Here is an 11,024-nt window from a genome sequence, read left to right on the forward strand (position 1 = left end):
AAGAGGAAGATGGCAAACCACCATGACTGTGGTGCTTTAAATATGGTTGACCCAGGGAGTGGCACTATTAGGAGGTGTGGCCTTGTTGGAGTAGGTGTGGCCTTGTTGGAGTAGGTGTGGCTTTGTTGGAGTGGGTGTGGCTTTGTTGGAGTAGGTGTGTCACTGTGGGCATGGGCTTTAAGACCCTCATCCTAGCTGCCTGGGAACCAGTATTTCGATAGCAGCCTTCAAATGAAGATGTAGAACTCTCAGCTCCTCCTGCACCATGCCTGCCTGGATGCTGCCATGCTTCTGCCTTGATGATAATGGACTGAACCTCTGAACCTGTAAGCTAGCCCCAATTAAATGTTGTCTTTAGAAGAGCTGCCTTGGATATGGTGTCTCTTCATAGCAAGAGTAAAACCCAAACTAAGACAGTGACCCAGGTGTCTCCAAGCCGGGACTTGCACTTGAAGCCATGACAATTGGGTTGAGGCTGGCACCCAGAATGGGCAGGCAGGGTTCAGCAAGGAGGGAGACTGGAGGAAGCTATGTCCAGGGGCCACATTGTGAGGTTGACAAGAGATGTGTTGGTTCCCTATGATTGGGGAAACTGAGGTCTATAGAGGGAACAAGGTATCCAATGTCCTGAGATAAGGACAGCAGTCCCCCCCACCCCCGTGACAGTCTCAGCTCCTATACAGGTAGTGCCATCCCAAGTCCCCAGCTCCTGGTGCATCTGGCCACCTATGTCAGGCTTTGATGGTAACTCAAGGTGAAGTTCCTAAAGCACTGACATCCACACTGGCTAGCTTGTCCCTTCTTGCTTTCTTTCCATGCTGGCTGGAGTCCCAGCTACATGTTAAGTGCTAAAGGTAGCTGCTGGTCACCCTTGCTGTCCCTGTGATCAGAAAGACAGAGCCCTATCTGTGGCCACACAACTGGAGTCAGACATTAGGGCTTGAGTTAACATAGAAGGAAAGGTGTCCTGACCTCTCTGCCTATGGCAGCGGGCAGGGAGAGATACAGAGGGTTGTCAGAGCAGGCTGGCCGGCCTGGCTAGATGCAGAGCCCACTGCCTGTGAAGACTGACTGGGCAGAAGCTGTATCTTTTGAGAGGAACTCGGGAGCTACCTTTGGAGTCCACAGCTCACCTACCCTCAGAGGAAGCTGAGTCAACCAGACTGGGCCTGAGGAACAAGGGAGGCACGAAGTCACCCTGCTAGCCCCCGGGTGACCTGTCTGCAGGCCACAGGCTCTCCTAGTGTGCAGTGCTGGTTTAAACTTCCAGAAACCTCTTTTTACGGTTCCAAAAGGGGGGGGGGGTAGGGAAGGCGTTGTTTTCGTGCCTCTCACTTCATTTGCATGAGGTGAAAAATGTTTCCATAGAAACAACCAGAGTCTGTAATTTTTGAATAACGATTTCTGCGCCAAGCACAACCTGTCTTGTCTGGATGGGGAATTAAGTCTCACAGCGTTTCCCCATAACAATGGTAAAGTTGCCCCAGCTGGTAGAAGATAGAGAGAAAGAGGGTAGTCTGAGCCTCTTGCTTGCTCAGCTTCAGCTTCAGCTTCCCCCTCTTGTGAAATGCAGCTCATAAAGACCAGATCTGAACTGTTACTGATCAAGACCTCAGCATCTCAGGGTCAGTACAAAGCCTGGGTCTCCGGGTCCGCTGGTCCCCAGTCCTGAGAAGCACCCAGAAAGCCTAAACAGCATTCTCATAAGTTTTTCAGAGGGCCGAGAACAGAGAGCTGTGCATCTCTAGCCCTCTGGACTACGGAGGAGCATTCTGCCTGCCCGGCTTACAGGCAGCTGCAGGCCTTCTCTGCGGACATCCTCTGCTGGCTGCCCAGCCCGGCTCACCCAAGCGAGGGAAGCGGCCTCGCCTGACCGCCTCTGCCCCCTGGTGGCCCGAGGGCACTACGCAGGCACTCACCCCCAGGCACAGAGGGCTGTATGGCTACCTTAGGCCCCACTGGAGATATCCTCTCTGGGAGCTTTGAGAAGACCTCCACAGCCACATCAAAGCTCTGAGAGGGACCCCAGAATCGAGGCCACTAACTCTCCCCTCCAAGTCTCAGCGCAGGTGACCCCCCACGCATGATTTGATGGAGGGGCACCCTGCAGAACCCACATTGCCAACATCCGCTGAGCGTCTCTTTCAGGAGCTCCGTGTGGAGAGCTAAAAGCTGAGAGCAAACTGAAGAGTGCAGACTGTAAGGGGGCAGGGGACAGGGGACAGGACTCTTCTGCTCCCCTATATTGTAAATAGGAGATACTGAGGAACTGAGAGAGATCCGCATGTTTATCCAGGGACCCTGCGTGTTCCAGCCATCCCGAGGCCACTTCCGCGGTCCATCCTCTATGCTTGCTGTCTGCAGACAGCAATCAGAGGCACCGTCCTTGTTGTCAGGGGCTGCCTTTATTTATCCTCATTTAACCGTGGGTTAGAATATTGTGCTGGGACTGAGCTGAGCCGCAGACGTGCTCGGAGTCTGCCTGGCTTAATTATAGCCCCAGGGGCTGGGAGCAATGAGCCACGCGCCTGCCTCCCGCTCCAAGGCAGCAAGCTGGTCTTCAGATGTGCTTCCCTTCTCTCTCTTTAAATACCAGTGTGATGTGTCCCTGGTTACACTCTAATGATGGCCTGCTGGAGACTGACCTTCTGCAGCTGGAACATGGGCCATTGTCTCCAGGTTATGGGTAGGGGTCAGTGATGAACAATGAGGTGGGGGGGGGCATTGTTTACAAGAGCCCAGGGAGCACCAGGCACTGCCAGACAGTGTCCTCATGCCACTGAGGATGGAGCTAAGACAGAGCAGAGGTAGGCTGACTGTGTCTCTGAGGGCTGTCCATCCCCCCTCCCCAAATGCTGTGATGTGTGTCACCTGGATGTCATCTACCAGCACAGGTCAGACTAAAGACGGCAGAATCAAGACCACCCAGTTCAGGTCTCCTGTTACAGCAGGACACAGTCACAGGTGGCCTGGGAAAGCCGGAAGAGGCTTTGAGGGACACAAAGGTGGGCCCCATGCCACACCACTGCCCAGAAGCCACGAGTGGGCAGGTAACATGTCTATCCGTCTTCGAGAGTTCCACGGTGCCAAACTAAAAGCCAGTGTAGGTCTGGAGATGTGGCTTTGTTTGTAAAGTGCTTGCCTAGGATGCGCTCTAGATTTTAGGATGCTCGAGGCTCTGGGTTCGAGCCACAGCACCACAAAAGGATGCTTGTGACCTCAGCACTTGGGAGATGGAGGCGGAAGAATCCAAAATTCATTCTTAGCTACACAGTGTGTTCAAGGCTGGCCTGGGCTAAAAAGAAACTTTGTTTCAAAAATAAACAAACCCACAAAAATCAAAGCAGTGTACCAATGAACCAGGAGCAGGCATGCAGGAAGCTGTTCGCCTCCTTGTGGAGTCTCAGGATCCAGTGTTGTTGCACCATGGGGTGCCGTGGTGGGGGAAGGGCACCCTAGTTCACCCAGAGCTGACCACTGGGCTCACCAGGCTCTTCACTGGCTACAAACTGCTGAGAGAAGAGGAGCTGTCCACCTTTTAGATCTACCTCACTTGCTGATGCCTTTGGTTCTTTGGGGAAACCCCTATGGGTATTTGCTGTGGGAATCAAGGAAGGTGGACAGGCCGGCCATAACTCTGACGCTCATGGAACATGTACAGTTTATTTATTAACTTACTTTATTTTTAGAGAAATAAAAAAGATTTGTTGTATATGTGTGGAGGGAGGCATGTGTGAGTGTAGTGCCTGAGGAAGCCAGAGGGGTCAGATCCCCTGGAGATGGTGCTGCAGGATGCTGTGCCTGCTACCTGGTGCTGGAATTGAACTCATGCTCTCTGCGAGAGCAGTACAGTCTTACCTGAGCCGTCTCTGAAGACAAAGACACTTCTTGGTGCACCTTAGTCCTCCCTATGCTCTGAGGTAGACTCAGGTGTGTGGGAGCAGATGGCCACCCAGAGCCACCTGCTAAGGAAGGGATGCTACCTCATAATCAGGGAGACCCACTGAGTGACAGCTTTACTGACACGCAGATGGTTCCTCTGTGAGGTAGAAAACGGGGAAGTCATGCAAGCACGGGGATGCCATGGCACACAGCCAAGCGAGTCTGACCAGTGTTGCAGATGCCAGCATGTCCGAGAGCCAGAGAGCTCCCGTCAGATTGTGGCTCAAACTGCCATATTCAGAACACTGAGATACACTTCCCTTACTCTCTGGGGCCTTGAGGCACATTCCTCCAGGCAGATAAAAGTTCTAGGGAGGTATTTGACGTGAAGGACGGTGGCGGGGACATACATCAGTGGCTTGTGTAAAAGAGGCCTTCCCCTATGGGGAGGGTAGCATTGTCGTGAGTGCCAAAGGGTGGCAAGAACAAAGGACTTGGCGTAATTGTCATTTTTCTAAGGATGACTAAAAACAGTGGCCTCCTGGATGATCTGTGAGGCTAGCTAGGGAAACTAGACACAGGGAGCCCACAGCTCCTGCCAGGAGGTAGACAGTACCTCCTGCTGAGGGTTAGAGGAGACTAAACTGTCACCAAGAGCTTCAGGACAGTTGTTGCAAAGGTGGGTCTCAGGAGCACAGGTGAGACACCCTCAGGTGGTGTTCACCTCACATTGCACCTGGAAAGAGCTGAAAGTGAGGAGGGCTCAGGGCCTAGAATAACGTGTTCTGCTGCGGGCTTTGGCAGGTCCCTTTGAGGTGGACACATGTTTGGGCAGCAGGAGGGGAACATGGACCATGGGGCCATGATGAGGTGAGGAGGGATGGAGAGAGACTTCTGAGACATGTCCTGGGCAGTGTGCAACAAGCAGGCAAGAAGAGCCTTCTGACGTGAAGAGAGTAGAGAGTCGAGAGTCCCCTGAGTCGCTGAGCCAGTGGGTGAGGGTTCACCGTACAGCCAAGGCTGGGGAGGGGGGCCAGGGGTTATACAATGTCTGGCTTTACCCTGGGGAAGGAATAGAGATTGACAATTTAGCTCTGAGGAACCTTTGGGGAACTTGAGGTAGGCGATGAGATGTGCTGTGGTCATGAGGGCCTGGGCTATGAGGGGTGGGGAGCAGAGGCTACAACCAGGGGCAAAGAGGAGGTGAGGTAGCAAATGGCGAGGGAATGGAGCAGATATAAAACTGCCGGAGGGGCTAGCCCTAGCTATGCTTCCTGCTTACCATCCCCCTCCCCCTCCTCTTCAGGCCTCTTTCCCTCCCTCTCAGGCTCTACAGAAGCAGATCATTGTCTACAGGCAGTTGTCAAGGAGCAGGGGCGTGCACTCACCCCATGGTGGGGGTCTTGCTCCACACAAACACAACACTCTGAGGAGGGAGGGGACTCACTGGGAAGGATATCCCCAAGAGGCCTGAGATCTCCAAGGGCACAGTAGACAATTGCTAACTTTGGGGCCAGGCCATGTGTGATGTGGGTCCTTCTCTGCCCACCTCACTGGCTCCCTGGGAGATTGGCAAGATAAAGGAGCAGCCTTCGAACATCCCCTCCTCCCCACGCCCTCAGATAGCTCAGGCTTCCAGCTATGTGATGCTTGGATTTAGTCTCCATGCTCCCCTCAAGCCAAATGACAGCAAACGGCTGTCCGATTTTTAGCAGGGCCACTGATCCATGCCGATCAGTCCCTGGAGACCTGCAAGATGGTAGGAGTGCAGGAGAGAGTGCTGGTGACCAGGTCAGGAATCCAGGGACCTTGGCCACAGCCCAGGCCTCTCCTCCCTATGAGGTGAAAAGATATCCCCTCTGTTTTCCCAGGAAGGAGGTACAATGAGCTCATGCCAGGGAATGGATTCCTCAAGGCAAGGAGAATTCTTCTCAATCTCTTCCTACAGGGCCTGAATAGGCCTTACATCCGTCACTGGGCAAGATCTAGGCTGCAGCTGCAGGGGCAGCTGCCATGCTGGCTCCCTCACTGATGGCCCTGCCAAGGCTCGCTCCTCCTTGGCCTTCCTGCACCAAGCTCTACTGTACTGGGGAGGGGTCCCCAAGGTCAAGAGATACCCAATGGGTCTGTACCGACCCCAGGACATGACAGACTGGAATTTTCATGCAAGAAGCCAAACTGAGCTGTTCTTCCTGCTAGAGTGAAATCCAGAGTCTGGAAGCTGTCAGTTGTCAGTGGGGTTAGAGAGGACGTACCCATCTTGTAGGAATACCAACAGGGATAAGGTGATTAGCTAGAGGGGATAGAAATGGGGTCTGGTTCTGTCTTAGAACCCCAGGCTGTGATTGAGGGAGCCTGGGATACCACTGACAGAGAAGTAGCCCTGAGAATTTTGACATAGTAACTCACATAACCAGTACAGCGTCTCCAGCCCTACCGGTCTTACCAAAGACTCAGTTTACCAACCCGTTTCTGCCCAGAGAAATGGCTATCATGGGCCCAGGGTATCAATGCGGGCTGCTCTGGGTTAGGGGGAGGGTGCTCCATAGCCTTCCCACTTCAACTAGGTCGATTCCAGAAAACCCATTCTACAGGTTGGATTTCTAGATAAGAATTTTCTGGAATTAGGTTGGGTATGTAGTTCAGTTGGACTGACCTAGTATGTGTAAAACCCTGGGTCCAACTCTCAGCATTGCATAAACTGGGGGTGGGGGCAACTTGAGAGGTGGAGGCGGGAGGAGCAGAAGTTCAAAGTCATCCTGGACAACACGGAGAAATGGAGACCAGTCTGGGTTTCAAGAGATGTTCTATTGTTGTTGCTTTTAAGAATTTCTAGCCGGGCGGCGGTGGCGCACGCCTTTAATCCCAGCACTTGGGAGGCAGAGGCAGGCGGATTTCTGAGTTCGAGGCCAGCCTGGTCTACAGAGTGAGTTCCAGGACAGCCAGGGCTACACAGAGAAACCCTGTCTCAAAAACAAAACAAAACAAAACAAAACAAAACAAAAAACAATTTCTATATTCAAAAATCCTATAATTTGGAGAGGGGGGAAAGGGGTACTGTGCCTAGTACCTGCAGACAGCAGCACCTACCGCTCACCTGAGCCCTCATGCTCTTCCCACAGAAAGGTGAGCTAACTTTGTAGAAAACGTTTGTTTTCAGAGCTACCTTTTGTTACTTGTTTTTGAGATTTTGTTGCTTTTGCACACCAGCCCTGGTGCTCAGCTCAGAGACTTTGGAAAGCAGAAGCAGCAGCCACCATCACCATGGGGCCTCTGGAGGGCAAAGGGCCTTGGGAGCCACCCACCCTGCCTCATGCCTCAGAGGGCCTTTCTGATAAAAGAGTGTCTGCGGAATCTCAGGGAATGCAGGGATCAGCTTAAGTGAGTGTGTGGGGCCTTCTTGGCTCCTACATTGTGGCGCTGGCCTCTGCTATTCACATCTGCAGATTCCCCAGCATATTTGTGCCTTCCGGAGTCATTCTGTCTCTCTTCAGGAGGAAGTAAAGATAAGAGGCCAGGGAAACGCCAGTGACAGGATCTGTGTTCCAAATGCTTCTTTTCCCAGGACCACCTCCTGGGGACACAGGCATACCCTCCAGCCTGAGCCCAGGGGGAAACCCAAAGCAGCTTTGATTCGTCATCTTAAGTTATAAGCGGGTAGCACAGGATCCCGGGTGCTGCTTTCTGTCCCTCCCCCAACAAAAAAAAAAAAAACAACTTTAAATGACGCTCCTTGGGTTCCTCCTAATGTGCTGGGTGTTTATGATTTTTTTTTAAGGGCCTCATCAAAGAAACGCAGCAGTGACACCCCTTACTTCACAGCAGTACTTTCCATGATGAATTATTCACATCTGCGGTGGAACGGGGACTCCGCAAACCGGGACAGCTGAAGCAGTCCCTTTCCGAGGGACTATTTTTATCTTCTTTTGCAATCTTTCATCCCGGGAGACATGCAGTTCGGGGAGCCCGTTGTGCAGAGCCCAAGTTGGCGGGATGTCAAGTGTGGAGCGCTAGGGTTCTCCCAGCTTCTGCTTAGAGTACAAATTCGTGGAAACAGGAGCGAGCGCTGAGAGTGAAGCTGTCTGAGTCTATGGAGGGCTGTGGAGGGGCTCCATGGATTCCCCATCTCTCACTTGGGGGATTCTGGGAAGCCTAGTTTCCACTGTAAACCCTGGCCATGATGAAGACATTTCCCATTTCTTTCTACTGAAATTCAGTTATTTAAGGATCAATATATGGGGCTCTACGGGGAAAGTGTGTGGGTTCTATGCCTGTGCCAGTGCCCGTCTTAAGCAAGAGCTTTCCTGGTTGCTAGGCTCAAGGTATAGGTCATGCCATCTCCAATTGTCAAAACTGCCCCTGTGTCTTTAAGAGGCCTGGTGAGATGGCTCATTGGGTAGTTTCTTGCTTCCAAATTTCATGACTTGAGTTCCAGACCCAGGACCTGCATGGTAGAGGGAATGAACTGACTCCTGAAAAAGGTGGCCTCTGACCTCCACATCTGTGCCATGGCAGTACCCAACCCTCATACACAAATAAATAAATAAATATAGTAAAAATGTTTAAAGCCTGTGAGTTGAAAACACTGCCCAGCATGATGGCCATGAGTTACACAGGGCTATGATGCGCTTGAAACGTAGTTGGTTCGAAATGAAATGCACTGTGTCAGGAGGCACATACTGGAGTTCAGAGATGCAAGCGGTGAAGGATGTAAGCTGTCTCATTCACATTTCATATTCATACTGATGGTATATTGAGATGGGGATGGTTTGCCTTCAGTGAATGAAATATGTTGCTAAAATGATTTCATCTGTTCACTTTACTTTTTAAAACATTTCAAGTGCCTCTAGGACTTGCCTTTGAACTCCTCAGGACTGCATTTTTCTGGAAGGGAATGCTAACCAGAGGCCACATCTTGGTGGTGAGATTACAAAGAACCCCACCCCCTTTTGTTTATAATTTCCTAAACTCTGCAGTGACCTCAAAGCTAGCCTTGCTTGTCACACAGAAAGGCAGAGGTAAGTGTTATGACTGAGCCTTGAAACTTGCTGGCCACGCAGACAGGCTAATCAGCCACCCTGAAGAGCCTGTCAAGCAAGAGCAGGAAAATGAAAGAGGGGGGTCTTTGAGGGAACCTGGGATGACAACTGGGGCCCAAGGCTCAAGAGCACAGGGGAATGGCAGACAGGAACCCAAACGAGGATCACGAGGAAGTTTTTCTAGCATGGTTTTGGTCCAGCTCGGGAGCCTTTCCAGTACACAACAGGAAGCGCTTTGCTTCCTGCCAGGACCCAGAACCACCTGTGCAGCAAACCCTTCGTGTCTCTCTGAGGAAAGACTATCCTAAGGAGAACTTGAGTTTGAGAGGTCGACAGAAACGCAGGAGCGAGGCCCACCTCCCAGGCTACAAGATGCTCGGGTAGCCAGAATGCCCTTAGCCAACGTGCCAAGCATCAATTAACGTGTTCCTCAGCTCCATCCCTAGGAGAAAGGACTGTCAGCATCGTCATTTCACGGATAGACAAAGTGAGGTGCAAGGTCCATGAGGTACCTTGCTCTGGCCGCAGGTCCTCAGTGGTATGAACTTACCTGTTCCAGCCACCAGAGGCGCTGTGGGAGGCAACCTCAGCCTTGGAACCCAGTGGGCGAAGAGAAAAACAAGATCCATGTTTCATAAGAGGAAAAAAGCTGGTGACGTTGGCTTTATGTTTTATTTAACCTGATCTACCCAAGCCGTAGAACTCTGACATAAAATCAGCATAAAATTTATGTACAAGAACTCAGATTCTTTCATGACAGGCGCTGCCGCTTCTGAAATCCAGCATGCTATGTTTATTTAAATCTCGACAGATTAAGTACATTGTGTGTTCAACAGTCACACACGACTCTTGACTACAGAATCAGACAGTGATGCCCTAGAATCTACAAATGTAAAGAACTAGGCTCTTCACATTTGTAAAGGCAGGGTTTCCCTGGCCACGCCTTGGGTGCTGGAGGCACGAGTCTGGGGCTCTATCTGGGTTCTCTGAGGAGGCGCGCCAGTACTGACTAGCCCTTCCTTCCTCCACACACGACAGGAAGAAAGGAACAGGCCTGTCCCCTGACATAGTGGACTGAAAGGGAATTGGTCCCTGGGGTGGCAAGTTCCTTCAGCCTAGGCTCTCCTGGGGTTTTCATGTCTTCATTGGGCTGGCATCATGTGTCACAAATCCTGGGTCATGAGACCACATCCTGTGCCTCTCTGAATCCAGATGAACCTATTTTGCTTCTGTGTGTTTCCGTTTTCCAACCCAGAGATAGTAAGTATAAACCCCCTACTTAGTGAAGCCACTGATTGTTGGAAGAGGCACATAGTACGGACAGGACAGGAGCAGCACCTCTCATTTTTCTTGCTCTCACCCCAGTGTCCCCCCGCCCTAAATTCCCCTCCCCCCACTCCAGGAAGAGAGGCTGTTCTGGCCTGACTCCCCCTCGGGAGAGAGATGAGGCCTACTGCGCATGACTGGGTAATGGCCGAGGGAGGGCTCCAGCTTGCTCGCTATCTGCAGGGCCCCTCAGCCGGCCTCTTCTTGCGAGGCCAAAGTTGGCTAGGTCCTCTGCACAAGAGCACAACAGTGCCGTGAGAACAGGATGCATGTGGGGCCTCCATACCTGTGGGGTGGTTGATGGCACTGTGACACATTGCTGACCCTCCTATGTTTGTTAATAACTTCTGCTCCCTATGGGAAGCTGGCTGGTCTCCAGCTGAGTACACAGTACTGTTCACCGCCTGTACGAGCTAACGCCTCTCCCAAGACACCTTGGGTTCTCTTCTGGGGAGGATCCCACATCAGCAACATTACATGGCGAGGCAGTGCCTTCAATTAGGGAATAGCTAGATGTTCCTAAGTATGACAGGGAAGTAATTCTCTGGCCAACAGAGTTTAATCAAAATGTTTTATGCAAGACGTATGCCTGACCCTGACAAATCGCCCCTCTCTTCCTGGAAATTAAACAAATATATTGTCAACGCGGCTTTCAATAGCACATAAACAGATGTGTGCTGCTGCAATTGCAAAGCTATGGGGTTCCATTGGGATCCCCAGACGAGTGAGGGGTGTACTGTGATTCTTGCAGGGTCCTCTGGGGTTTGAGCAGTGCCT

At 51.8% G+C, this 11,024-nt stretch overlaps 1 long non-coding RNA gene across 1 annotated transcript in view; it reads left to right on the top strand.

Moving 5' to 3' along the window:
- LOC116079623 overlaps window positions 1-8,088 on the top strand; it is a 79,180-nt gene extending 71,092 nt beyond the window's left edge. Inside the window, exon 3 of the long non-coding RNA XR_004114069.1 lies at window positions 7,661-8,088. This is a non-coding gene — a long non-coding RNA (uncharacterized LOC116079623). The remainder of the gene's footprint in view (window positions 1-7,660) is intronic.
- The last annotated feature ends 2,936 nt before the right edge of the window (window positions 8,089-11,024 follow it).

Source organism: Mastomys coucha, unplaced genomic scaffold, assembly GCF_008632895.1.
Source record: "Mastomys coucha isolate ucsf_1 unplaced genomic scaffold, UCSF_Mcou_1 pScaffold6, whole genome shotgun sequence".
Lineage (NCBI taxonomy): Eukaryota > Metazoa > Chordata > Mammalia > Rodentia > Muridae > Mastomys > Mastomys coucha.